Consider the following 24,917-nt stretch of genomic DNA (forward strand, 5'->3'; position numbering starts at 1 on the left):
CTTTGCCAGGCTACGGAAGAGGAGGGCACTGAAGTGCTACCTTTGCATCTCTACCACTTGTAAGAGGTAGGGAATGGTACTTTTCTGCAACCACGCACATACAATGCGTGAGTGTTGGCGCTTGGAGCTTGATTCGGTGATTCTTTAACCCTTGACCTTAACTTAAAAGGTTAACCTAAACAAATTAATTTCCCGAACACTCAGAAAACGTAACTTTAAAAGCTCACCTTCAGGTGAGAATGTCTAGGTACAAGGGCGGCGCTGTACAGTACCGGATACGGTTAGTCAGTCCCCCCCTTTCCGACAATAAAGGGCGAATCCAGCCTGCCAGCGTTCTGAAGTTATCCAGACTAAGCAACGTCTCAGTATAAAAACACGTAGTATGGATTCGTCTGGGCCATAGTCATCATTAGTGCAGCAACGGTAGCAAACTCTGGGGGCCAGGACTTAGAAAAGATCACAGAGACGCAATTGTGGTAGCCGTTTACGACAAAATTGCACCACAGAGGCTCGTCAGCTCTTCCAGAGCAACCCCCTCCGCTCCTTGGTTAACCGAGGACATCAGAGCCCAAAAAAGCGATTGCAAAAGATTGGAGCGTAAGTGGCGAAAATCATATGCGACGGAGGATAAAATAGTTTATAGGGCGGCATTGAAAGAATATCACAAACTTCTCATTAATAAGAGAAGAGATTTCCTGGCCGACCGCATTGCCAGTGCTAGCAATTCCTCTAGGGAAGCTTTTAAAATCATCAAATCCTTCACTAACCCCTTGGGTCTTATGCACCCTGCTGTTTCTTAATTGGAGCTGTGCAACAGCCTCTCAAACTTCTTTGAGGATAAAATATCTCACATCTCCATGCCTCCTTCCCTGCGGCTCCCTACCCTCGTGAGGAGGACGTCTCTCGTGGCCATAGCCAGAACCAGCCCATGTTTGCTGAGTCCTCTATGATTTTCGTTGATGCATCACTTGCTGAATTTCAGAAATGCAAATCCGTGTCACCTGGTGATCCCTGGCCAGCTAGACAATAGAGTTTATTGGCAGAGTGGCTTAATCCACATCTAAATGCCATTTGGAACTCCTCACTAAGGCTTGGGGTTTTTGCATCAGCCTGGAAACATGCGTTCCTACTTCCCATACTGAAGAAACCCAACGCTGACCCTGAAGTCGCCAGTAACCGCAGGCCCATTTCTCTTCTTTCAGCCCCCCCAAAATCCTAGAGAAATTAGCTCATCAGCAGCTGGATGCCTTTATGGAATCCAATGGGCTACTGCATGACTCCCAGTCCGGATTTTGCCCTGGCTACAGCACTGAATCAGCACTGATTGAGGTGGCTGATTCCATTCGCTGGTTGGTGGATGGGGGCTCTGCGACCATGCTGGTACTCCTCGACTTGTCAGCAGCGTTTGACACGGTGTCTCATTCCATCTTGCTTGCTCTTCTTCAGCAAATTGGCATCCATGGGACGGCGCTGGACTGGATCGCTTCTTACCTACATGGCCGAGACCAATAAGTCTTTCTCCACCCTATCACCTCTGCTGCAAAACCGCTTAAATGGGGGGTGCCTCAGGGTTCGGCCTAAGCCCCGTACTCTTTAATATCTATCTGGCACCTCTGGTGGAGCTTATTGCAAATATGGGGTTCAAGGAGATATACTATGAGGATGACACCAAACTGATGTTCTCCTTCAGCGAGGTGTTGTCTTCAGTCTTTGACTCTTACAGAAACTGTCTCAAAAGCATTTCTGTCTGGATGAGCAACAATTTTTTAAAGCTTAATGCTGATAAGACGGAGGTTCTGTTTTTCAACCAAAGATTCTCACCCCTGGCTGCCTTGTGGCCTGAAGAACTGGGGACTGCTTCTGTACCTAGGGACTCGGTCATGAACCTTGGAATCAGATGGGACAAACGCTTAGCCCTTTCTGCCCATGTCCAGCAAGTAACTGTGGCCTGCTTTGGCAAGATGAAAACAATTAGAAAATTAATCGACTTCTTGCCAGAGCAATCCTGTAAAACTGTAGTGCATGCGTTAGTCACCTCACATCTCGACTACGCCAACGTACTCTACTTAGGCCTGCCTAGCGGATTGATCCGAAGGCTGCAGATAGTGCAAAATATGGCTGCTAGAATGGTCTGTAAGGTTCCTCTCCGCCAGCATATCTCCCCCCACCTCAGACAACTTCATTGGCTCCCGGTGGCCAAGAGAGTGAAGTTCAAGGCCCTTACGTTCGCTTTTCGGGCCTACCAGGGCAGAGGCCCTAACTATCTCAGGAAGAGACTTTGCCTTTACCAGCAGGGCAGATCGCTGAGGTCCAACAATAAATGCTACCTCACCATCCCCCGCTTTGCTAAAGCAAGGGTGGAGGGCAGAACGTATCAGGTGGGAACCGCAAAATGTTGGAATGACTTGCCAGTTCATCTACGTGTGATGCACTCTGAACAGGAGTTCAGAAAGACCTTGAAGACCTGGCTGTTCAGGTGTAGGGACTAGCTCTTAGCCGGCTCAGCTCTGTTGTTATCCACTTTAGCGCCAGGATACCTCAGTTGAGGTAGCTGTGCGCTCTACAAATCTCTTTATTATTATTATTATTATTATTATTTTACAATTCCATCAGTATTAGGACGTGTTATGACCCAAGTCACACTTGTTACTGCATTGGCTGCTAAAAAGATCAGAAATGCCACATGTTTGCGTATTCCTTATGTCAGTCTTACACGTCGTAGGAGAAAGAGGGAGCTGTCGGCTGTGAATATATATGTAAAGGCATCATGTGACCGCCTCTGTACCCCTGCAAGTTAACGAAGATGGCTGATGCGTTTTGCAAGAGTGCATGGCAAGTTGCACACAGAATAAGAAATGTTTACGCGGCACCAGATTAGGGGATTAGCCCTTGCATTTTTAACATCATGGAACTACTGTTTTACTCATGATACGATGCTCTAAACGATCCATTTAGTTATAATGTATCTCCATTCTTAAAAGAGAGGCCTTGTTTAGGGTTGGGAATAGGGCATGGCCATTGGCCATTCAGCGAGGTTGAGCTCAGAGCAGCTCACGTCTATGCATCGCCAATCAGTGGCGGCTCCTCTGCTATGGTGAAGAGGTGACGCCCCACTGCTTTTAATCAGTGCAAGGAAGAAGAAACATAAAATGATAATAACTTAGAGTTATTATAATTTTATGCTTCGTACTGCTTTGCGGGCGGGAGGGTGGGCGGGGTTGCTCTGCTCTTGGAACAAAGCAGAGGAGGAGTGGTTTGCCAACTCCTAAGTGCACAATGATTGTTTGGTCGGCCCTCTCGGGCTGCCAAACCAGTCATGCGCTCTTTCCCTGTTCTCGATACAAGATGCATTACAGCCTGCGTGGACAACAAGCCCAGGCCCCCATTCTCTGGTTGTGCGTCGAACCAGGATGCTCAAAACCAATCACAACGCTGCATGCAGCGTTGTGATTGGTCAGGGGAGCCTGGGTGCTTACCAATCACAATGCTGCATAGCAGTGTTGTGATTGGTCAGGGGGACCTGTTTCCTGTTCCTCGAGTTCCACGAGGAGAGCAGGAGCAGAGACATGGGACCCGGCGGCAAGGAGAGTTTATTTTGTTCTTGAATTTTTTATAATTCCGCGAGCCCCCACACGATCCCTCCACCCCCCCCCACGTGAAACTCGCCCGCCCCGCCAACCCCGAGCCATGCTGGTCGCCACTGTTCGCCAAGTGCCAATTCTACAGCCCAGCCCTGCTGCACATAATCTCTCATTGTGCACAGTGTGGGTTAGTTGTATAGGCTTTTGATGTAGCATATCATCAACAACCTGTAGATTTACTGAAACAACTTTGTTGAGGGTAACTTCACAACTGATTTTTATTTCTCTTTTTATAGCTCTACCAAGTAGCTCCATGTCATGTCACCATTTGGCAATCCTGTTGTTTCAGCTAACAGCATGTTGCAGTCTATACTGTAGTTTTGCTTTCAACACTGCCATCATCGTTTTAAAAATCCCAACATGCAAAGTGGCATTGGCTAACAAGCCATGACTGGCTAACGATGTCACACATGACATGGAGACACTTCACATCTATGTTTAAAAATGTTCAAAATGGTCTATTTAATTTCAGAAACCAAATACTGCTTGCTTAGCATGCAATCAAAAGTAAACTGCTGCCATATTTTGGCAGAGTTCATTTTGTAACTTTCCATCATGCATTAAAAGACCCATGGGCAAAAACAAACAAATACCCTTTTTCATAGTAAAAAGATATACACCAAGTTTCACTAAAACACAAAATTGTGACAGAATGGGTCGCTACAATGCAACCTTCCCTAGCACAAAGAATAGGTATATAAGTGTCCCTTCCTCCTATAACAGTTACAAGCCGAGCACTAGCATTCAGACTTTTCTTCCTTGCAGATAGTGCTGGGAATTGAAAATAATTACTCTTGGATCCAATAAAGTGAGTGCAGCCAGAAGGGGAGGATTTATTAGGGGCATTCATGAGAAGCAGAGCCAATGACAGTCAGCCTTGCGCTCTTTATTTTTGACACACAGCCCTCAAAGAAAATGTCAATAAGGAAAAATATAGCAGTAAGATATGCTGGTTTGCATAATTGAACAGAAATAGACAGCATGGCATCTCCTTACACACGTGGCCTACAATCACTCACTCTGAATTAGTCTTCCTCATGGTCCACCAACACCTCTGCTCCTTCACCTCCTTATCATAATCCTCCTTCTCTTTCTGGTCTTCTTCCACTTGGTACTCCTCCTCTGAGTGTTGTCCCACTCCCCTTCCTCTACCTGCTGGACTTCACCATCCTCCTCTTGTCTTCCCTCCTCCTTCTCCTTCTGGTCCTGATCCAGATCCTGGTCTTGTCCTTATCCTTCCTGTTATGGCCTTTCTGATACTACTGGTCTTCCTGGCCCCTTTCTCCCCCTCATCTTCCCCCTCACGCTCGAGATCTTCCTCCTCATCTTCTTGGACTGCCTACTGGTCCTCTTCCTCCCTTTTATACTCCACTTAGTCCTTATTCTTTAGGTCAGGGTCCAAATCATAAGCCTACAAGTCCCATGCCTTCTGGTCATCAAGTGGTCCTTCTGGTCCTGTTCCTCTGGCTCCTGAACTTCTAAGCCCTAATGCTCACTCCTGCTCTTCATGGGCAAGGTCATTCAGACGATGTCCTTGGTGTGCCTCATTGTCATATTTCTTCTGGTATGTCACATATTTTGACTCCACCTGTTCTTGTTTTGAGTCCATCTGGTTCTTCTGCTCCTGGTCTCAAACGTATCCTTCTGGTACCACTCTTTGTTGTTGAAATCCTCCTAATTTTCATAGCCCCAGACATTACGTCCTTTGTTCTCCTTCTAGTCCTGACCCTTTGAGTCCTCCTTCTTGTTCTCATGGTCTTGGTTCCCCGGGATCTATTCTCCCAGATACTGCTTGTCCTGATCTTTGTCCTCTCGGATATTGTTCTCCTGGTACTCTTTGTCTACCTTATACGGGTGATTTGGATCCTAGTTCTCTTTGTCCCCCAGATTTGATTTTCAGGGTCTTTATTCTCCTCATTGTGGTCACTCTTCCTGGTCCTATTATAATCCTTCGGGCCCTGATCCTTTCCAGTTCCTGCTCCTCCTTCTTTTATCCCTAATCCTTCCAGATCTCCTGGTTGTTTTCCACCTCATGGTGATGCCTCTGGTCCTGGTTCTCTTGGCTCTGTTCCTGCTAGCACTGTTCAACCAGGCCCAGGACAAACCAGTCTTTGGCCCTGATTTTTGTCCACCTGGACATATTCCTCCTTGCTCTGAACCCAAGATTCTTGCCCTCCCAGCCCTAGTCCTTTTGGTTTTCCTGATTTTGGCCCCCCTAGTTGATTCTCTTTAACCTGGCCCTCTTGGCCCACATGCTTTAGGTCAGCTTGTCCTTCTAGTACTCTTGGTCCTAACAATCCTTGATTCTAGTTCTGCTGAGGGAGGGGAGGACACTCTTTCTTTCCTTTTTGAAAGCCCGATGGGTACCACCTCCAAGAAGGTCACTCAGGTTTTTGCTTCATCTTTTTTTCAACATCTTCTGGACTATTAAAGTTTGGATAGTAGAACCCACTCAGGATTCCTCTCAGCACTTTTTGAAAAATCTCTGGTGTTGAACAATGGCAGGACTTGCCCACTGAAAACACTTAGGTTACAGCACATGTTTCAGAGATGCATGTGCATCCAGCAAGTTACAGTATAAATTAGTGGTAAGTTAACCGGTGATTATTGCACTTCTTGTAGAGATACAAACGCATCCTTTGATCACAGGTTTAAAGTACCATAAAATAGCGCAAAGGGATAATGTGCTAGTTTTAGCCGAGTGTTGTAGCGTTCTAGTGGGCCCAAAAACTCTTTCTTAAATATTGACTATTTTCTAAGCCCCTCTACCTGTCACACTCACTTGGTCCTCCGATGGATCTTGTTCTGTGCTGAAAGGGACTGGATATTTGGAAGGATGTGCAATTACCCTATGAGGACCAGGAATGGGATACTTGTTAACTTCAAATGTTGCTTCTTACAATCAGAAATAATCAATACCAACCATAGGGATTCAAAAACCAAATGATTTACCCACAAGAAATGATGAGACAGAATTCGCAGAATTTAGTTTAAATGTTTTACTCATTCATTTGTAAGTAAAGAACACTGGTATTAAATAATAACATAAAACCCTATTGTCAATTAGTGAATGATTTAATAAGGTAAATACTAAGCCCTAAAGATTCGAGGATTACTCGAGTTGTGGTTCTTATACCACTGTCTTTGTATATGGTTTGGCCCCCCCTGGGGCCCACTGTGTATTTCGTGATATTTACTGTATTACTTTGCTAAAGTATTATGTGCACTGTGTTTATTTCCGTGTTGGAGATATTGGAACATACTAGAGAATATTATATAATAAATACATATTTTTCTATATACTTGGTGTGGTTCTTTTCATTTAATGTATACTATAAGATGGCATTCTGGTAAAACAAGCTGCTTTACACTCCTTCAAGACTAAGCCTGAAGGCTGCTCTCCACATATACCACTTGGATAGCTTTCTAAGGTTGTCTGAGACCTGTTAAATCACCCTAAGGGTTGTATGGCCTGGTGTAAGGTGCCCACTTACATTAGTGGACTTCATATACCAGGCCATCCTCTCACATACAGCATATGTGTCAATAGGAAAATCAGTTGAGTCTCATACAAACCCTCAGACAAGTTCAGTAAATTCCAAGTGACCAGTTCCAGTTTGCAAAAGACAGTAATCTGTCTCAGTTTGTCATTAGATCAACACACTTGTCGGTGGCAAGTTGCAGCGTCACATCATAAGTAGCCGGAATACTCGGATGTCCAAAATTGAGCCGTCTCCAATCCAAGAATGGGTGCCGCTGCCCTAATTTTCAAATTCTGAGCAATTATACTCCATGAGTTTCCGGGGTGACACCCCTTGGCATCATCAGAAATGTTGAACCACTCTGTCCTATTGGTCATTTTCGATGGGATGAGGGTGATGTAGTAGGTAAAAAGAATGCAATCCGGAAGAATTAAGTAACTCAAGTTATGCAGTTTCCTTAAATCATGTAAACTTAGTCATATGAACAATGAAACATCTCGGAGAGAAGGAGAAAAAACGCTATGACTTTTTGATACTCTTTACCCAAGCATCTGTTCTAGTCGGTAACAGAAAATGTTGCAAGTGTAGTCGAGCTACACTGAGGATGTTAAAGGAAACATTTAAGAGTCAGAATACAATTGGTAACTTTGCTGAATATTCCCACAAGCTTCAGACTATTCAGTTCACAAGTTCACGCTGGAAAAAAGAGCAGGAAATATGAGGCCTACATGAAATACAGCTAATACACTATGAATTATGCTGAATTATGAATCTTGCATCAATAACATCTGACATTAATTTCATAAGTAGATGCATTAATAAACACTCAAATTAAATCAAAATTAATTTGTGTAAGTATAAAGTACTCTTAAAATGTTTGCAAGTGTTGATGTTATACATAGAAAAAATAAGCGTAAATCTCTTTACGTAAATGCTATTCAAGGGACATAGGTATAAATATACGTTAGAGGAAAGTTTCACGAAAATAACTTTAAATAAACCCATTTAATGCCTACTTTTCTTTTGTTATTTTCAGTGCAAACATTGCAACATGAAATAATTATTCATCTCTTTCACTTGTAATTGGATCTTATTGTACATAGAATTTCTTTGTTCTCATTAATATCACATTATCAAGTCATGAAATCTAAATCATTAATTGTTGTTAATAATCACAACTATTGAAGTTGAACATAAAATGTAACATTTACTATTCTACCATCTGCATGCTTTTACGATGCAGTATTTGAATCAAGATTGCATGTCATTGTCAAAAACGTGGAGCTAACGCATGCTTGTCATCATTTGCGTAAAGTGTTGTCATAATTGTTTCTTTTTTCATAATTTTGTTAAATGGAATCTCTCCTCTATCAATGAGCAATGGCAAAACTTGCCCACTGAGCACTAGTTTTAAGGCACCTGTTTTCGAGATACAGGTGTATCCTCTAAGTTTCATGGTAGGGTAGTGGTAAGTTTATTTATTTATTTAAGAGTCTTATATAGCGCTGGCCAGAACCGAGGGTATCAGAGCGCTTTACAACATTTATCATGATGCAATCAGACACACATTATTTCAATAAACAGCATTGTCTCGTGCAGAATCTTGTTGAGGCCTGGAGGGGATCAAAGAAGCGAATCACAAGGCAGGGGATGTAAATGGCTTCTTATTTAGGTGGCTATATTATCCGCTGGACAAGATTCCTTTGGCAGAGGTACTCTTTCTCGCTGGGTGGAAGATATCCAGTTGAATGAGTTCAGTTGAGGAAGAGGTCTTTGAGCTGTCTTTTGAAGTTTATGAAGGAAGTTTTGGTCCTGATATGAACTGGGATGGAGTTCCAAATTTTAGGAGCATTTCCAGAGAAGGAGCGTGATAAGGTTTTTTTGTTTGCGAGTTTTGGGAGGAATGAGAAGTAGTGTGTTTGTGCTCCTGAGATTCCTCGTCTGGCTTGCCTTTTTGAGTTTGGATGCCAGGTAGGCAGGTTTACCTGTGTGAAGAGCTTTGTTTGTGAGACATGCAGTTCTGAAGTTGTTACGTGCTTCAATTGGGAGCCATTTTAGTTCTCTTAGAGACGGAGAGATGTGGTCGTATTTCTTTACTACGGTGACCATCCTAGCAGCTGCATTTGCAGTTGTTCTGAGGGGGGATGAGTGAGATTTTGCTGTGCCTGTGAGGGTTGCATTCCCGTAGTCCAATCTGGACAGAACCAAAGATTGTGTGGCCTGTTTAAGGTCATTGGGAGGGATGAAGGGTTTGATTTTGTTAAGTAGTTTTAGGTTGTAGAATGCGCTCCTCGCAGTGCTTTTACTATGTTTGCTCATGTTTAAAGGTGGGCCCAGAGTGATTCTCAGGGATTCTACAGAGTCGGCCAGGGTAAGATTGCAGTTGAGAGCATCAATGGATTTTAGCCATTCTGTGACTTGGGGGCCTGCTCATTGTTGGATATGAGAAGGATTTCCGTCTTATCTTGGTTGAGTTTTAGGTGGTTGTGAGATAGCTAGTGCTTGGCTTCTCTTAGAGTGACATTTAGTCTCTGTATGTCTCCAATTGAGGATGTTTCTAGGTAGATCTGGGTGTCGTCCACGTAGAGGTGGAAGGGGATGTTGGCTTTTTTTAGTATGACGGTGAGGGGCTCCATGTAGATGTTGAACAGTGATGGGGAGAGAACTGACCCTTGTGGGACACCCCTGGTTATGGGGAGTAGGTCAGAAGTGAAGTTGTTAAATTTTTATTAGTTGAGAACGGTTTTGTAGGAAAGAGGTGAACCATTGTCGGACCACCTCATCCGCTCCAATCCTTTCTCGGAGTGCGTTTATGAGCAGTTTGTGGTCAACAGTATCGAAGGCTGCCGATAGGTCAAGAAGTATGAGTAGGCAGCATTGGTCTACATCGAGTGATTTGTAGACATCATCTATAACATTCAGGATTGCTGTCTCAGTGCTAAATCCTTTTCTGAAGCCCGATTTGTGAGTGTCCAGAAGGTTGTTGCTGTCAATGTGTTAGTTAATTTGGAGGAGAACACATCTTTCAAGAATTTTGGCTAAGAAGGGGAGATTGGAGACAGGCCTGAAGTTGTTGGGGTTGTTTGGGTCTGTGCCCGTTTTTTTTAGTAGTGGTGTGACTTTTGTAAGACAGCCTGGCAGAACTCTGGTTCTCAGGGAGCTATTTATAATCTTGGCCCAGGGAGGGGCTAGGGCGAGGTTGAGTTTTTTTGCCAGTTAAGCAGGAATAGGGTCAGCTATTTGAAAGGAGGGTTTGAACCTGTTAAACATTTCAGTGATGTCTGCTTCGGAGATGAGGTTGAATGTCTTCCAGCAGCTGGGGGAGTGTGCAGGGGAATGGAATGGAATGGAAAGAGAATTTATATAGCGCGATGGCTACCCAGGGGCGTCCCAGCGCTGCAGAGGAGAGTAGATTGTGCCGTAAACGCTGGATTTAGTGGAGCTGAGGAGAGGTTTAGGTGGAAGTTTTCTAAAGAGCCAGGTCTTAAGAAGTTTTCGGAAGGTGAGTAGATTGGATTCTGATCTGATTGGGAGGGGGAGAGAGTTCCAGATCTTGGCCAGATTGTAGGAGAGCGACCGGCCTCCACATCTGGCTCTTCTGATGCGTGGTATTGAGGTGAGGTGGGAGGTCGCGGATCTGAGGGGGCGATTGGGATGATAGGCTTTTACCAAGGGGTGATTGATGGAGGGGCCTGTTCCCCAGTAGGAGCGATGTGCAATCTTTACTAGGGGGCAGGATTTCGTGGGGTGACAGGATGTGGTCATCATGGGAGCGCTCAATCTTGGTGATTTTCTCATTAAACAAATTGGCAAAGTTGTCACATACATCTTTGGAGGCCTATACGGTTATTGTGGGGACTTGGATGTTTGTTGTTTAATGATATTGAAGAGTTCTTTGGGACAGTTTTTAGCAATGTCTAATGGGTGAAGAAGTGTCCCTACCCTTTCTTCCAGATCAGCAAGGGGAATATGTCTTACATTTCTCACCCAATGAAGGGATTCCTGTGTATGGGGTAGGTGATGGGTCATTTGGTTAATGTGAAATAGAATGATGTGGTGGTCTGACCAGTCGACAGGAAGGATGTGGTCAATAGTAACTGTATCTTAATGAGCTATAATGGCATCAAGAATTGAGCCTCTGTTATGGGTTTGCTCTGTGCAGTGCTGGATAAGAGTATTATTGAGTAAAAGTTTGTTTAAGGATTGGATCAGAGTATTGTTTTTGTCGTTCCAGTGAAGATTGACGTCACCTAGTATTATGTTATGGGAGTCCAAGAGTGAGCAGTGTGTTATCAGGTCGGATAGGTGTTCTCCGAATGTGAGTGTGTTGCCTGGTGGATGATAGAGGAGATGAAAGTATAGCATTTTGTTGTCTTTCGTCTTAATGATGGAGGTTAGATATTCAAATGTGTTGTAGGTGAAGGTGTCAGTTTCAGTTATGGCAATGCTGCTCTTGTGGATGATTGCAATGCCCCCACCACAATGGCTCTTTCTGTCTTTCTTGATGATTGAGAACCCGGGGGGCACAAGCATGTCAATGATTGGGTAGGAGGATTCATCCAACGAAGTTTCTGTGATGAACTTGATATCGATGTCATGGTTCAGGATAGTTTCTGCCAGCCCTGTTGCGTGTTTGGTTGCAGATCTGCAGTTTATAAGCATGCAGTTGGTTGTTCCCTTGTTGTTGAGTTTCTCAGGGGGAGGTGCCATGGGAATTTTGGTGTGATAAGCTGGTGGCCTCATCGTTCTTGGTGTGATGCGGTCTCTTCCAAATGCAGTGATTACCTGGATCGTGGAGCTGGGGGTTGACAATCGTTGATGATGAGTCGTAAGAGTTGGCAAGATCAGTCACCTCTCTCAAGGACATTGCAGCACTTGTTCTTTTGGGTGTCTGAGGCGGGTTTATAAAAGAAGTCGAGTTTCAGCTGTGTGACTGTGCCTTGGGAAGACTTGGGTGTTGATTGTTTGTGCCTGTGGGTGGAAGGTAGAAGCAGTGGGCAGGCTCCAGATGTGTGGTAAGGTTCAGTAAGATTTTGTTTATACCCTGTATTACTATCTCTAATTGGCTTTCCAACAGAGAAAGTCTCTGAGTCATATTCAGTGAGGAGGAGGTAAGGGTGTTTAGGTTCAAAATGTCCTGTGTGGGACAGTCCAGAGATGGAGAGTGTCTGTCAGTGAGAGTGTGGTTCATGGTGTCATTGGTACCTATGTTGTTCATGATGTTAACTGTGGACTAGTGGTGTGAGCACTCTTGTCTTGCTTCAGATAGCAGTTTGTTGAGTGCTGATGGAAGGTGAGAGTTGGGAGGCTTTGTGTGTGGGTCGCCTTCATGAGTTGCCTGTGGGAAAGAGGGTCGTGGTGAGGGAAGGGTGGGGGGAGTTGCCAGGGGGTTGGGGAGTCATAGTAGAGATGTTTCTCAGAATTGTCCTGGATAAGATGTTTTTAGTGCACGAGTGAGGGGTAGTGCTATAGGAAGATAGGGTGGTGGTGGAGGGGGTACATTTGAGGTTGGTGGAGTGAGCTGTGAGATTGTTTTGTGTTGTCACTGTAGGGGGCGGTTGGTTGGGGGATGGGGAGTTGTGCGAGTGGATAAAGGGCAAATGAGTGATTGCGGTCCGTAGCGTGGAGAATAGGGATTCAAATGAGTCTAGGTTAGTGTTGTTGGCTTGAATCAAGACTATTCCGTTTCTGTAGATGGTAGCAGAAGTGTTGCCATTCAGCGTAGGATAGTTTGAGTTAGAGATTGTCTGTTTGCAGCTCTGAGGTGTGCTAGTTCTTTTGTATATGTGAAGGTAGGTCCTAAGTATAGTGTTCCATTTCTCTGGTCGCTGGGTGTGGAAAATGAGATCCATTTTCTGTTGGCCTTTAGAGGAGCTGTGGTAGATATCAGCGATGAGTGATTCAGGGTGTTGTTTAATCAGGCCAAGTTTGAAGTTTTTTTAGCCTTTAATGAGAGATTACGGGGGAAGATAAGGGAGAAAGAATTTGGGCCATGGGGATTCATGCACTTCGGCGTTGATGGGAAGAGGGAAGTTGATGTGGCAGGAAGGATCTTGCCTCAGTGGGTACCCTGATGTCGTTTGCAGGTAGATAGGTGGATTCTAACCAGGGGGTCTACCCTGGCTATTAGTATAGGAGGGGCAGAGCTAGGAAGTGCTGGAGGTGGTCTAGAACCAGCCCAGTCCTAATCGCCTGTTGGAGAAGTCATGCTTGCAGCATTATTAAATAGCCGTTAGTGGGCTAGACCATATCACGTAGACAGATCTTTATTTAATATAAGATCGTTTTTTCCAGAGATCCTTACGTTATGTGCAGGTCATGAGGTAATATCGTGGCAATGTAGCTCCGTGGGCTATGCACCTGCATCAAAGACATGCATACAATCTGCTAGGTATATCTTTAGAACCTTGCATTTTTTCCCAATCTCTTGTTTTTCTAAGGTTTTTTAAATGATTTCTTTTGGGCAGCAGTAATAATTGCTTTTTACTAAATGCTAAGTGGTTAATAGCGAAATTCCGCATTTGGGCATATGTGCCTGCATAGACCTATATCTCTTAAAAAGGCAACTTGAGTGACAAAAATATTTCAAATCAATGTTTGTCTCTTAGAAGCTTGAGAAGTGGCACACTATTTTCTTTGCTCTAATCTGCATCAGTCTAAGTTTGGATCCAAGTGTTGGGTTACTGTTGTGATTCACCGACACCCAAAGCTCCCAACAATGTGTGCAAACAGGAATTGCTGACTGGTCCTTGACCCTGTTCTAAGCAATTGTATTAAGGGGTTGAGATGTCGACAATAACATATGTGGACTGATTTTAGATTCTGATTGAGGTTTTTCGACACTCATAGTATGAGTGCCATTTACAGCAACATATCATCACAATCAGGCATAGGTATATATTTTTGTGTATAGCACAAGCGCACTATTTTATCACGCTACTCACTCTTACTGCACCGTCATTTTGTAGGAGCACCTTGTCTTTCGATAAATGTTAATTAAGTGCCATATTGTTATGAACCGTTTCTGAATTATACAAATGTACTTGGCAAAATAAATGCACTTATCGCATAACTAAGTAACTTGCAGAAAGGTTTCTTTACGATACATTTGCCGCGGAAGTCTAAAGCTAAACTTCCCCCAAAAGGACCACCTTTTTGATAATCATTGTCTGGCCAAGGTCCCTGGGTTACTGGGTTGCCCATTGTTTCTCTAACAATGGGCTTTGTGTGTGCCAGCCCATTTGTAAAGGAAAATTAGTGATCACCATCGAACCCTGCAAGTGCCGCGGCATGTGTCCTGGGGTTGTCATGTTGTATTGACAGATAGTCAGGAAAATTTGCTCGAGCTGGTACTTATCCAACTCAATAAATTGCTGCATCCAGAATTATACTGGATCCACCTGACCTGCACTGCTCACAGAACAGATATGCATCAGACATGAGCTGTGCATGCTTTCCTCCCTTCCAGAACAGGTACAATCTGGCAGAAGTAGTGAAAGCTTCCCTCCTTCACAGAATGGGTACAAATGATGCATCAACATGGCAAACTTTCCTCTCTCAAGAAGTAGTGCAAGCTACTCTCTGACTCATAAGAGACACAGCTCGGTCAACAACAGTGCAAACTTTCCTCTCTCAAGTAAGAGGTGCACAATGGCATAAGCAGTGCAAGCTTCCCTCTGACACATAACAGACCCAGCTCGGTCAACAGTGCACATTTTCATCCCTTGTGGAACAGGTACAACAAAATAGCAGCATAGCAGCAAAACAATCATCCCTCTCTTACAGAAGGCAACCGTACAACAACATTCGCTTTTCCGCAGGATGGATACTGTACAGCAGCTATGCTAAGCCTCTCTCACTCACATGTACAGCTCAGTATTAAGTGACATGTAGGTCATCCACAGATCTTTGTAGGTGCTTATTCCTGGGTGAGTGGATACATAATGTATGAGTGCTTCTACTTTTGCTCATGTGTTATTCCCTGTCTGGACATCAACCTTCATTCTCCTTTCCTCCTCCTTCACTTGTAATGCTGTCAACGATGCTTTGGTAATAAACAGAAAACCCTGCCATGGTCACAATGAGTGCTGCGGTCACTCCTTTTGTCATATTGCTCAGTCTTGCTGGTGTGGTGGAGTCCTGTTTTGAATGCTTGTGGATCCTACTGCCAGCAAAGCACAGTACTGCTTTCTTTTAAAAATATAAAAAATAACTTTTCAAGTGTTTTATTGTTTATGGCCCAGGATAATAGTGCTATGTAAACTGTTAAATTACTATCTAATAGTTGTCTGATTTTTGGTGTATTTTCCAAGTATGATGTTTTCAAGCACAAGGGTTCAAATCACAGGATTTATGTCACTTCCTTGGTTACAAATCTATGTGTAATGAAATACATTCTTAGATAGGCTTTTTAGGCCATACCCCTAATAAAGTCGCGACCCAGTAGCTTTTTCTTCCCTTTTAAAATACTGAACACCTGCTTATTTAGGGAGGAGCTGATAGAATGCTTGCTCAGAATATCCCATCCCTTTCAGATAATGCACTACACAACATGTACTTTTAAAACCAACAGCCGAGCTGAAACATTTCACAAAAATAAATGGCAAATCACTCTAACAACTTCTGATCTTATCTAAAATGTATACTTGTTTGACTAAACAAGCTGTGTTTTAATATTCACCATTTAGTCTCAATATATCAAAAATATAATTATTCTCCCTCCCTCCTTCAAACTCTGCTGAGAAGATTAAGCTCACTTGCTGTGCTCGCTGACTCATGTCTCTAACTTGTAATGAGAATTTTAATTCCATGGAGCAGGCCCAGCATTATTAGCATCGCAAAAGGAACGAGTGTTATCATTGACCTTCCCTTCCCATGTTTCCTCTTACCTGCGTTGCAAACACTGCTGCTGTGCACCTACACATTTATAAAAATAACTTAGGTACGTGGCTCCTCTCCTTTCTTGATTAATACATATTAGAACATTGGAATGTTCAGAGCTCCATTGAAAACAACGGAGTGCTCCAGGCTTCTAATGGCCGGTAGAAGCCCGGAGCTCCAACATTCCAATAATGTCCTTCACAGCTGTTGCTGTGAACAATGGCCTCACGGAGCCCGAGGAGATTGAAATCCCCATGGGCTCCATGAGGCATTTGTTTTATTTGTTAGAACATTCTGCCTTCTAGTGGTGGAATGTTCTAATAGCCTTATAGCGCTCTATAGGTAGGCTATACCGGCATTAAAGTTCCACTCCCTTGTTAAAGGCCCTCGCCTTCAGCTCTGGCCATTAATGGCCGGAATAGACCACTACGCTATACTAAGGCTATATTAGAACATTTGAATGTTGAGAGCTCCATTGAAGACAGGCTCATAATAGCTTGTATAAGCCAGAAACTCCAACATTCCAATGTCTGTCTGAGGCTCTGGCCTATAACTCCGGTTCAGGGCCTTGAACAACTGATATAGCCCTCGACAGCAAGCTATAAGGCTATATTATAGCCTGCTGCTGAGAGCTAAACTGTATGTTTATGGCCCTGACACCGAGATATAGGCCCAAGCCACAGGTGAGGGCCTAAGACGAGGGAGAGGGCCTTTAACAACCTGTTTAGCCGCCATAAGGCTTTTAGAACATTTCACCCACTGAGGGTAAAATGTTCTAAACTAAAAAGGAAGAAACATAAAGAAGAACATTGGAATGTTAGCGCAGAAGGCCATTATTAGCCCAGAGCCACTTCTTTGTCTTCAGAGGAGCTCCCAACATTACAGTGTTCTAATGTGCTCTATGAGCTTTCAAAGCTTGACAAGAAGAGAAATAGTTGTTTTCTTTATACACACACACCCGATAATATTATTCTAGCGTTACTCCAGCAGTCACCGCAAAGCAATCGTTCGAGGTGAGGCGCCTGCAATGAAATCCTGTTCCTGCTCTGATTTTATAAAGTAATTAGGCGGCGGCGGCTTCCTCTGTTGATATTCCTGCTACAGGAATCCGTGTCTGATAATTGAATTTTCACATGTGCGAGCCAGGCGCTCGCGCCCACATCATTATGCGGGGTTTTGGTCATGCATATTAATCACTGCACATCCTCCCGCTGTCGTCACTCTCGCGTCCATCGGCAGGTGGCGCGGGGAGGCCGCGAGGCGCTTCTCGCTCCTCGGTGAACTGTGACAGGGCACAGGAGGTAGGCATTTACGTTCTGATGAAGGAATTAAAGGTACGTTGAAAGGAAGTCCTTGGCATATTGGTACAACTGTTCGAGAGCTTCGGGAATTAGCGAAATGAGTTTCCTTCCTGGCAGGGGATTAGGCAGTCTACCTACCCTCCTGGGAGCGCTCATTCTCTAATACCCTCCAAGTTATTAAAACAGCCAACAGAGGAAGTCTTATGCGCACTGTTTTTACACTGTCATTTGTATTTGACGTGCTAAAGAAAGCAAGGAAGGACTGGATTGTCTGCAACTCCCCACGTTCCGCCGCTGTACCTTATAAAAGATACCAATAAAACGTGTAAGGTTTTGCACTGGTGCATCCCACTATTAGCAATAAAAAAGATAATGCATAACAAAAATAACCACGGCAGGTAGGCCCTGCAAGCAATCCTTTTCAGAAAGATTACTATATCCACAGTTGCTCATAGCTGGGGTCAACTAGACTAAACCATTTATGGGGGTAGGGGGAGCTAACATGTCAAACAGAGAGCCAGAGGTAGCATTAACCATGTCCGAATTACTTTTTATCTGGCCCATTTGTGCAAAATTAGCTTTTAAAGCAAACTGGCTCTCGAACATTATTTTCAGAATAACAGGATTTCATATAATTTTTTTTGTAGGTTTGGGGTTTGCTATGAATTACAGCACAAATAAAGGCAAATGATTTAATTTATTAGAAGTTGGGCTGGTAGACCTAGCATGACTTAGAATGTTAAGTTGCACCTTTTAATTTCAAAGTATTTTATTGTTTTTGAAGAAGAACAAACAGAGAATAATACTGTACCAGGGTTAGCATAACATATTTGTGAGGTAAACACATCACATATAAAAGTGTAAGGTGAGGTTATTACGCCTATAAGAGTATCAAGGGCCTAACCCTAATGAACAATAATCGAGGAAGAGAGAGAGGCAGAAAGAAAAGAGGAAAGAGAAGAAGAAGAAGAGATCAAGGGCTAGTCTAGCGATATCTGTAATTACAGCTTCCCTACGTGGCACCTGAGCAATCCGAGTTTTTGGAGGCCTAACGTATAGCAATTTAGTGCGGTAAATAACAATTCAGATACAGAAATACACATGACATCTCCTTAAAGATACAAGATCCTTGCAACAAAACATTTAACTGTCAATTAATGACATGGCATATTTCAAACACACTAGACAGGGCGCATCAGCCTAATGGGACTTAAAACATAGACCTTTAAGCAGGCATTTGAGCATTCTTCCCTAAAGGAAGTTTTGTAAAATTACTAGTAAAAAGTGCAGTTTAAGCACATTTCTTTAGTTATTGCCACTCCTATGTGGTAGTTACCTCCATACATACGTTTGGGAATGAGATGTTGATGTAATAAACAACTTTCGTGCTGTCTGGCAGGGGATGCATCATGCCCAAGCTCTGAAACACATAGAAGTTGGAAAATCTATTCATTGGTACTGCTATACCTCCATTCAATACTCTTGGTTTTGAAACTGAGTCGGAATCCACGTTTGCAACGATCTGCTGAAATAACATGCAAGAAGGACCATCCATTCTAACCCCGCATCATGCATGGAATTCCTTTAGGGTTTACCATGTGTAGCAGTTACTGCCCCTAGTTTATCATGTGGTACCTGTAGCACTGCCCTTGCAACCCATTGTCACTGGGGTCGTGATGGTGGTGTCAGCACCAAAGACTAAACAGCACTCTAAAATCCCTTTTTATTTACTTTATGTAGTTTACACTGCTTTCCCTGCACATAGACACTGGGCAGCAAAGACCTAGACTCTGAAGAGCCAGGTGAATGCCAAACAGTCAGCCTGTGCTGCCATTGGCTGTGAAAGATGGGTGACGTCACTTCAACCACTTCTGGCATTTTACTAAATGAACACCCATGGGTGTAAAGAACTGACACCCAAACGCGGAACATACCCATGAATGCCAGCAGGAGTAAATTGTACAATAGTAATACCTTTCATGGAAATATTTGGCAACAGTGAATAAAGACCAACTGAAGTCGGTTTATATAGATAGCATGGTCAGTATATTTCTGTAGATTCTTGTCCAAAGCAAAGGGAGGTTGAAGTAAGACTTCTATTGGCAGAATGTTCAGTAGCTGCACGAGAAAGTAACTCTGGAAAGAAATGTGAATGCACGAGACTGGCGTCTAACAGGAGCCTGAGGCTAACTCAGAACAACTATGAAAAGGGGTTGGACAGACAGGAGATAATATAGTGTGGGGAAAAATACTGGGTAGTAGAAAAAGTAGTATCTACTCTGCTGTGGTAGTCAGGAAATTGGGCACAATAGCTGGGCCGTGCAAATCTAATCCCACCCTCGTTTTATTTGCAGAGGTACAGTACTGTCTTGTCTGAGAAGGAAGCATTTACTTCAAGACAGAAAATACCTACACATGGTTTTACCTATTTAAAACACTCCCTCTCCTGCTAACCTCACCCCTCTCTCTCCCACCTGATTAAAAACATTGTTACAGACAACATCCTCACCCTTAACCGCCCACCCCATAGTCATATCACCCCACACCTCAAATAGCTCCACTGGCTCTCAGTCTAGGAACAAGCACTAGTCAAACTACTCATGCACACATACAAAGACTTTCACAACTTTGGCCCCACATACCGCAACAATAATATAAGCTTCCACAAACCTACCAGACACCACCGCTCAACCGGAATGCTACTCCCCCTCCCTATATGCAGAACCAGATGTAGGGATCGTGCCTTCTCCTACCACACTCCTAAGCTCTGGAATTGCATTCCCCTGCATATCATAGCTGCCTACTCAGTTATTGAATTCCGCTAGAAACTGAAGACCTGGCTCTTCATCTGCCTCCTAACCATTCTCGGCCCTTACAGCTCCTGCTTCAGCGCAAGGGTACCCTCCCGGGTGAGTCATGTGCTATACAAATACACATAACATAATAACATCTTCAACTCTGTTGGCCTCTGTTCTCGTTTCAGCCAATTTCTCCCTCCAACTTTCCCTTCTGCCCTTATGGCCGCTCTTCAGCAAAACGTAACTATTTCATGGATGCTCATGAAAGGTCTGCCTTTAGATACTCTTGGCCTGATTTAGAGTTCGGCCACTGGGTTACTCCTTCACGAACGTGATGGATATCCTGTCTGCCGTATTTCAAGTTACATAGGATATAATGGAATTGTAATACGGTGGGCGGGATATCTGTCACAATTGTAATGGAGTATTCTGGTCTACTTAGCTCTAAATCAGGACCTATGTCAGTTCCTGCTTCCCATGGCCTCTCTTTGTCCTGACCAGATATCTGTGTCCTTATTTCTAACTCTCTCTCTGCCATCCCAAATCTTCTCACTTTCACCATTCACCCCGAAATCTACTTCTTTCCCTCTCCTCTCCTGTCCTGGTCTGCCCTCTTAATTTATGATTTTGCCTTTGTTTTCTATCTTTTGGCGAGATGCCTGTGGCCAGATACATGTTGATAGGGTAACCCCAATATCTAGGATAAGACTGGCTTGATCCACAGAGCTTATTCCTCCTCCCTTCCGAGATGGAATATATTAGCATATCTCACTTCTCTTGGCTGCGCTTCAAGCTAAACTGCATGTGCAAAATTGCTGCAACATGATACAGCACCTCTCTAGTCATCATGCTCCACATAAAAATGTCTTCCCTTAGGCCACTATATAAACCCACACTCTTACAACCAAGCACAACAGTGGTGTGTACAAGTGTTACTGAATACATTTTTTCACTTATCTTCACCTCACTCCACACATAAGTGGGACTACAAATGTGCTGTGTCAAGACAAGAGCAGTCAATGAGGGCTACCATCAATACTGTTTTCATCCAGGTTACCCTATAAACCTGCACTCTTCTAACAAGGCACAACCATAGGAGAAGCTAGCTACCCATCCACTAAGAAGTGCTTCAGGGCCACATAAGTGGCAGAGCACTATAAAATAAAGCAACCACAACACAATGCAGTTTATTTGTTACATGCCAAACTGAGTCTAATAGGATGTGCATTTGCACTAATGCGTGTTCTTTCAGAAAAGCAAATGCAGATGCATTGTAATAAATGAGCATTTGTACGAAGTAGTTCTGAGCCCATGAATGCACAATTGCATAAAAGAATCTACGTTTAGATTAGAGAATGTACGTCCAAAATGTGCATTCATAAAACACTTGCACCGCATCATATTTACATCAGGTAACTAAATGTGTATGTAGTAAACAGACCATCAAAAAGTCATTCTTATATCATGAAAAATATGTCAAGCACATTTCCTTTTTGAAACAAGCACAAAAGGGAGACTATATGACTCTACTTAGGTTCTGATTATGAAAAGTTAGGAGGCTAGTGCCTCCTCTCACTTGACAAAATCTGACACATTGAGGATCCGAATTGATCAGGTGTGATAAATAAAAGCAATTGTGAGTTTCCTCCAATTAAAGGGACATTACATGTAGATTTTGATGCCTTTTACACACTAAATCCGCCCTTTTCCCCAGGTAAATTTCAACAGGCTTCCCTGCTGAAAATTACCAATGGAAAATTGAGAGATTGTGGTTCCTGACGCAAAACTTGTAATTTCGATATATGCCATAACAGGAGTTACCAACATAAACACAAAAACCCATATCTAGTTCTGAATGGCCATCATTACTTTGCAACACATTGCTTAACTATCCATTAGTTAGGAAGAGTTAAGGTACTTGTAAAGGATTTTGATTTTCAAAAGCAAGGATCTGATGAATTTGTAATACTTTGAAGACTTTTAATTTAAAGATGTTGTAGTGCACAGCCTTAACTTTTCTAGAACCCATTTTTTCATTTTACAAATTATATAACTTTTGTTCTCCACAGCCCTTTCTTAGGGATATTTTAGTTTTGCAGGACTGTAAACATTATGTGGTTATACCCATTGTAAAAGACACACAATTAATGGACGGAATGCAGAACAAATCAAAACATTCACCCCCAGTCAAGAGATCTGGGTTAAATCCATCATTCTTTTGCTCACCATGCCACCCCAGTTTAGACCTGGCCATATGCAAATCAGTCTTGACCCTGTGCCTCATGGGAACAGTCCAGCCAGAACTGCCAAGCCAGGTCCTCCCTGGACTGGAAACAAGCATCCTAGGACCGGTTTCGGGGTTTCACCCCTCTTCAGCCAGGATAGCTTGATTCCAGTGGCACAGTGAGCCCAGGACTCACGTCTGAGCATACCTGGCGCACTTAGGGCGAGAAAGCAAAAGACACACAATTGATGGACGGAATGCAGAACAAATCAAAACATTCACCCCCAGTCAAGAGATCAGGGTTAAATCCATCATTCTTTTGCTCACCATGCCACCCCAGTTTAGACCTGCCCATATGCAAATCAGTCTTGACCCTGTGCCTCATGGGAACGGTCCAGCCAGAACTGCCAAGCCAGGTCCTCCCTGGACCGGAAACAAGCATCCTAGGACCGGTTTCGGGGTTTCACCCCTCTTCAGCCAGGATAGCTTGATTCCAGTGGCACAGTGAGCCCAGGACTCACGTCTGAGCATACCTGGCACACTTAGGGCGAGAAAGCAAAAGACACACAATTGATGGACGGAATGCAGAACAAATCAAAACATTCACCCCCAGTCAAGAAATCGGGGTTAAATCCATTGTATCAATCACTGAAGGATGAAAAGTAATGATGTTCCTGCTGAAATTAGAGCTTGAGTGTTAGATTCCCTTAGAAGGCACATACGCCATACAGGTGCATTTAGTTGTATGCTTTAGAATTGTATTTATGATTTATATAGTGCTTCAAACTCCTTAAGTCACAATAAAATATTTATTTTTCCACTTACATAGTTCTGCATAATGTGAGTGGTTAACTCATAACTAAAAAATCAAACAGACTGCTTCTGATATTGGTGTTTTAATGGCATGCACTTTTCTGAGTTCAAACCTTACTGATATGAAATCCTAAATCCGTCAGGCTTACCGCTGTGTTGCCCTGTGATGGGACTTGGGGGCATATTATCAAAACAGGCGATAAAATTATCGCCGCTTTAGCGGCAGAAAACTGCAGCTAAAACGGCGATAATGGGCTTGATCATATACTCTATGGAATTCCAATTTAAGCCCATGTTAGATGTTCTTCACATCTAACATGGGCTTCAATTGGAATTCCATAGAGCATATTACCAAGCTCATTATCGCCGTTTTAGCGGCAGTTTTCTGCCGCTAAAGCGGCGATAATTTTATCGCCCTCCTTGATAATATGCCCCTTAATATCTCACTTTTGTTGTTCTGAGATACTTACAGAGGACCCATGCTTTCCTTTTGTAGGTGGGGGAGAACTGAGGACAGGAGCTTTTAATCCCCCCTGCTGCCTTCACACCTGTGTAATGGCCACATTCTCCATGAAAAAGAAAACAATAGTTGGAGGTTGTGGCAAAGGACATCTTACGTGGAGAAAACAAACAAGCACGCTGTGCCTCTGCAAAGATGCTTAGATGGCACGCTGAAGTATTTGCAGTGTTTGACCTGACCCAGTCAGCTGGCAGCCCCAGACCAGAGTCCCCAACCCAGCCAAGGCAGCTGACGGGGGTGGCGTGGGGGATGGGGGAAGGGGTCTAGAGCCCTTTCAGCCCAATGGGCGTTGCGCAGCTGGGTCATAGTATTTTCGTCTGCTGTCTTTTCTCACTCCTTGCTGTGATCTGGGTTGTGTTACTAGAATAAAAAGATCCTAACTCCCAAACCCTCCTCGCTTGTTGCTGTTTCTGTTTTAGTCACACTGGTAAATGCTTGCACAAGCAGGTGCTTACCTACGGTAGGATGAGCTGTTCATTTCTATTTGGCGTTGGATAGCATGGGCATAAACGTAAAATGAGGAATAACATAGGCATGTTCCACAATTTAAAAAATAAAATAAAGTTGAATGCAAAAAGATAATTTCTGCGATTGGGTGTATGCGAAACAAGATTTCTGAAAGCTGAACCTGCACGGTCTGCTTTTAGCATTAGCATGGATTAGAAAAGTAAACCCTCTTCTTTGTATTAAGGAAATGCACGATTATAAGATGATGTGTTTGAAGCAAAACAAATGGAACCTGCTCTTTGGCCTCCCCAGTTGCATAACAAGGTTGTCTTGTGCCTTACACCCTTGGACCTCAGTGCCACTGCACCTGTTGCACCATTGATAGTTACGTCTTTCGGTCTCGAAAGCCCAGCATTGTACAGACTTCTTTCATACCCACAGAAGCTACGAGGTCCAGCCCTGCTAAGCAAACTATCTGCATTGCTCATGGTCTAGTTCTGCCCAGCAAACTATCTGCATAGCTCATGATCCTTTCTTGCCCAGCAAACTATCTGCATAGCTCAGCTCCAGTCTTGCCCCGTAAACTACCTGCATAGCTCATTGCCCAGTCCTGTCCAGCAAACTACCTGCATATCTCATGCTGCAGTCCTGCCCAGCATACTACCTGCTTAGCTCATGGTCCAGCCCTACCCAGCAAAGTATTTGCATATCTTGTGGTCCAGTCCTCCCACCAAAATATCTGCATAGCTCATGGCCCAGTCCTGTCCAGCAGACTGCCTGCATAGTTCATTGTCCGGTCCTGCCCAGCAAA

This window comes from Triturus cristatus, chromosome 8, assembly GCF_964204655.1.
Source record: "Triturus cristatus chromosome 8, aTriCri1.1, whole genome shotgun sequence".
NCBI classification, from domain to species: Eukaryota; Metazoa; Chordata; class Amphibia; order Caudata; family Salamandridae; genus Triturus; species Triturus cristatus.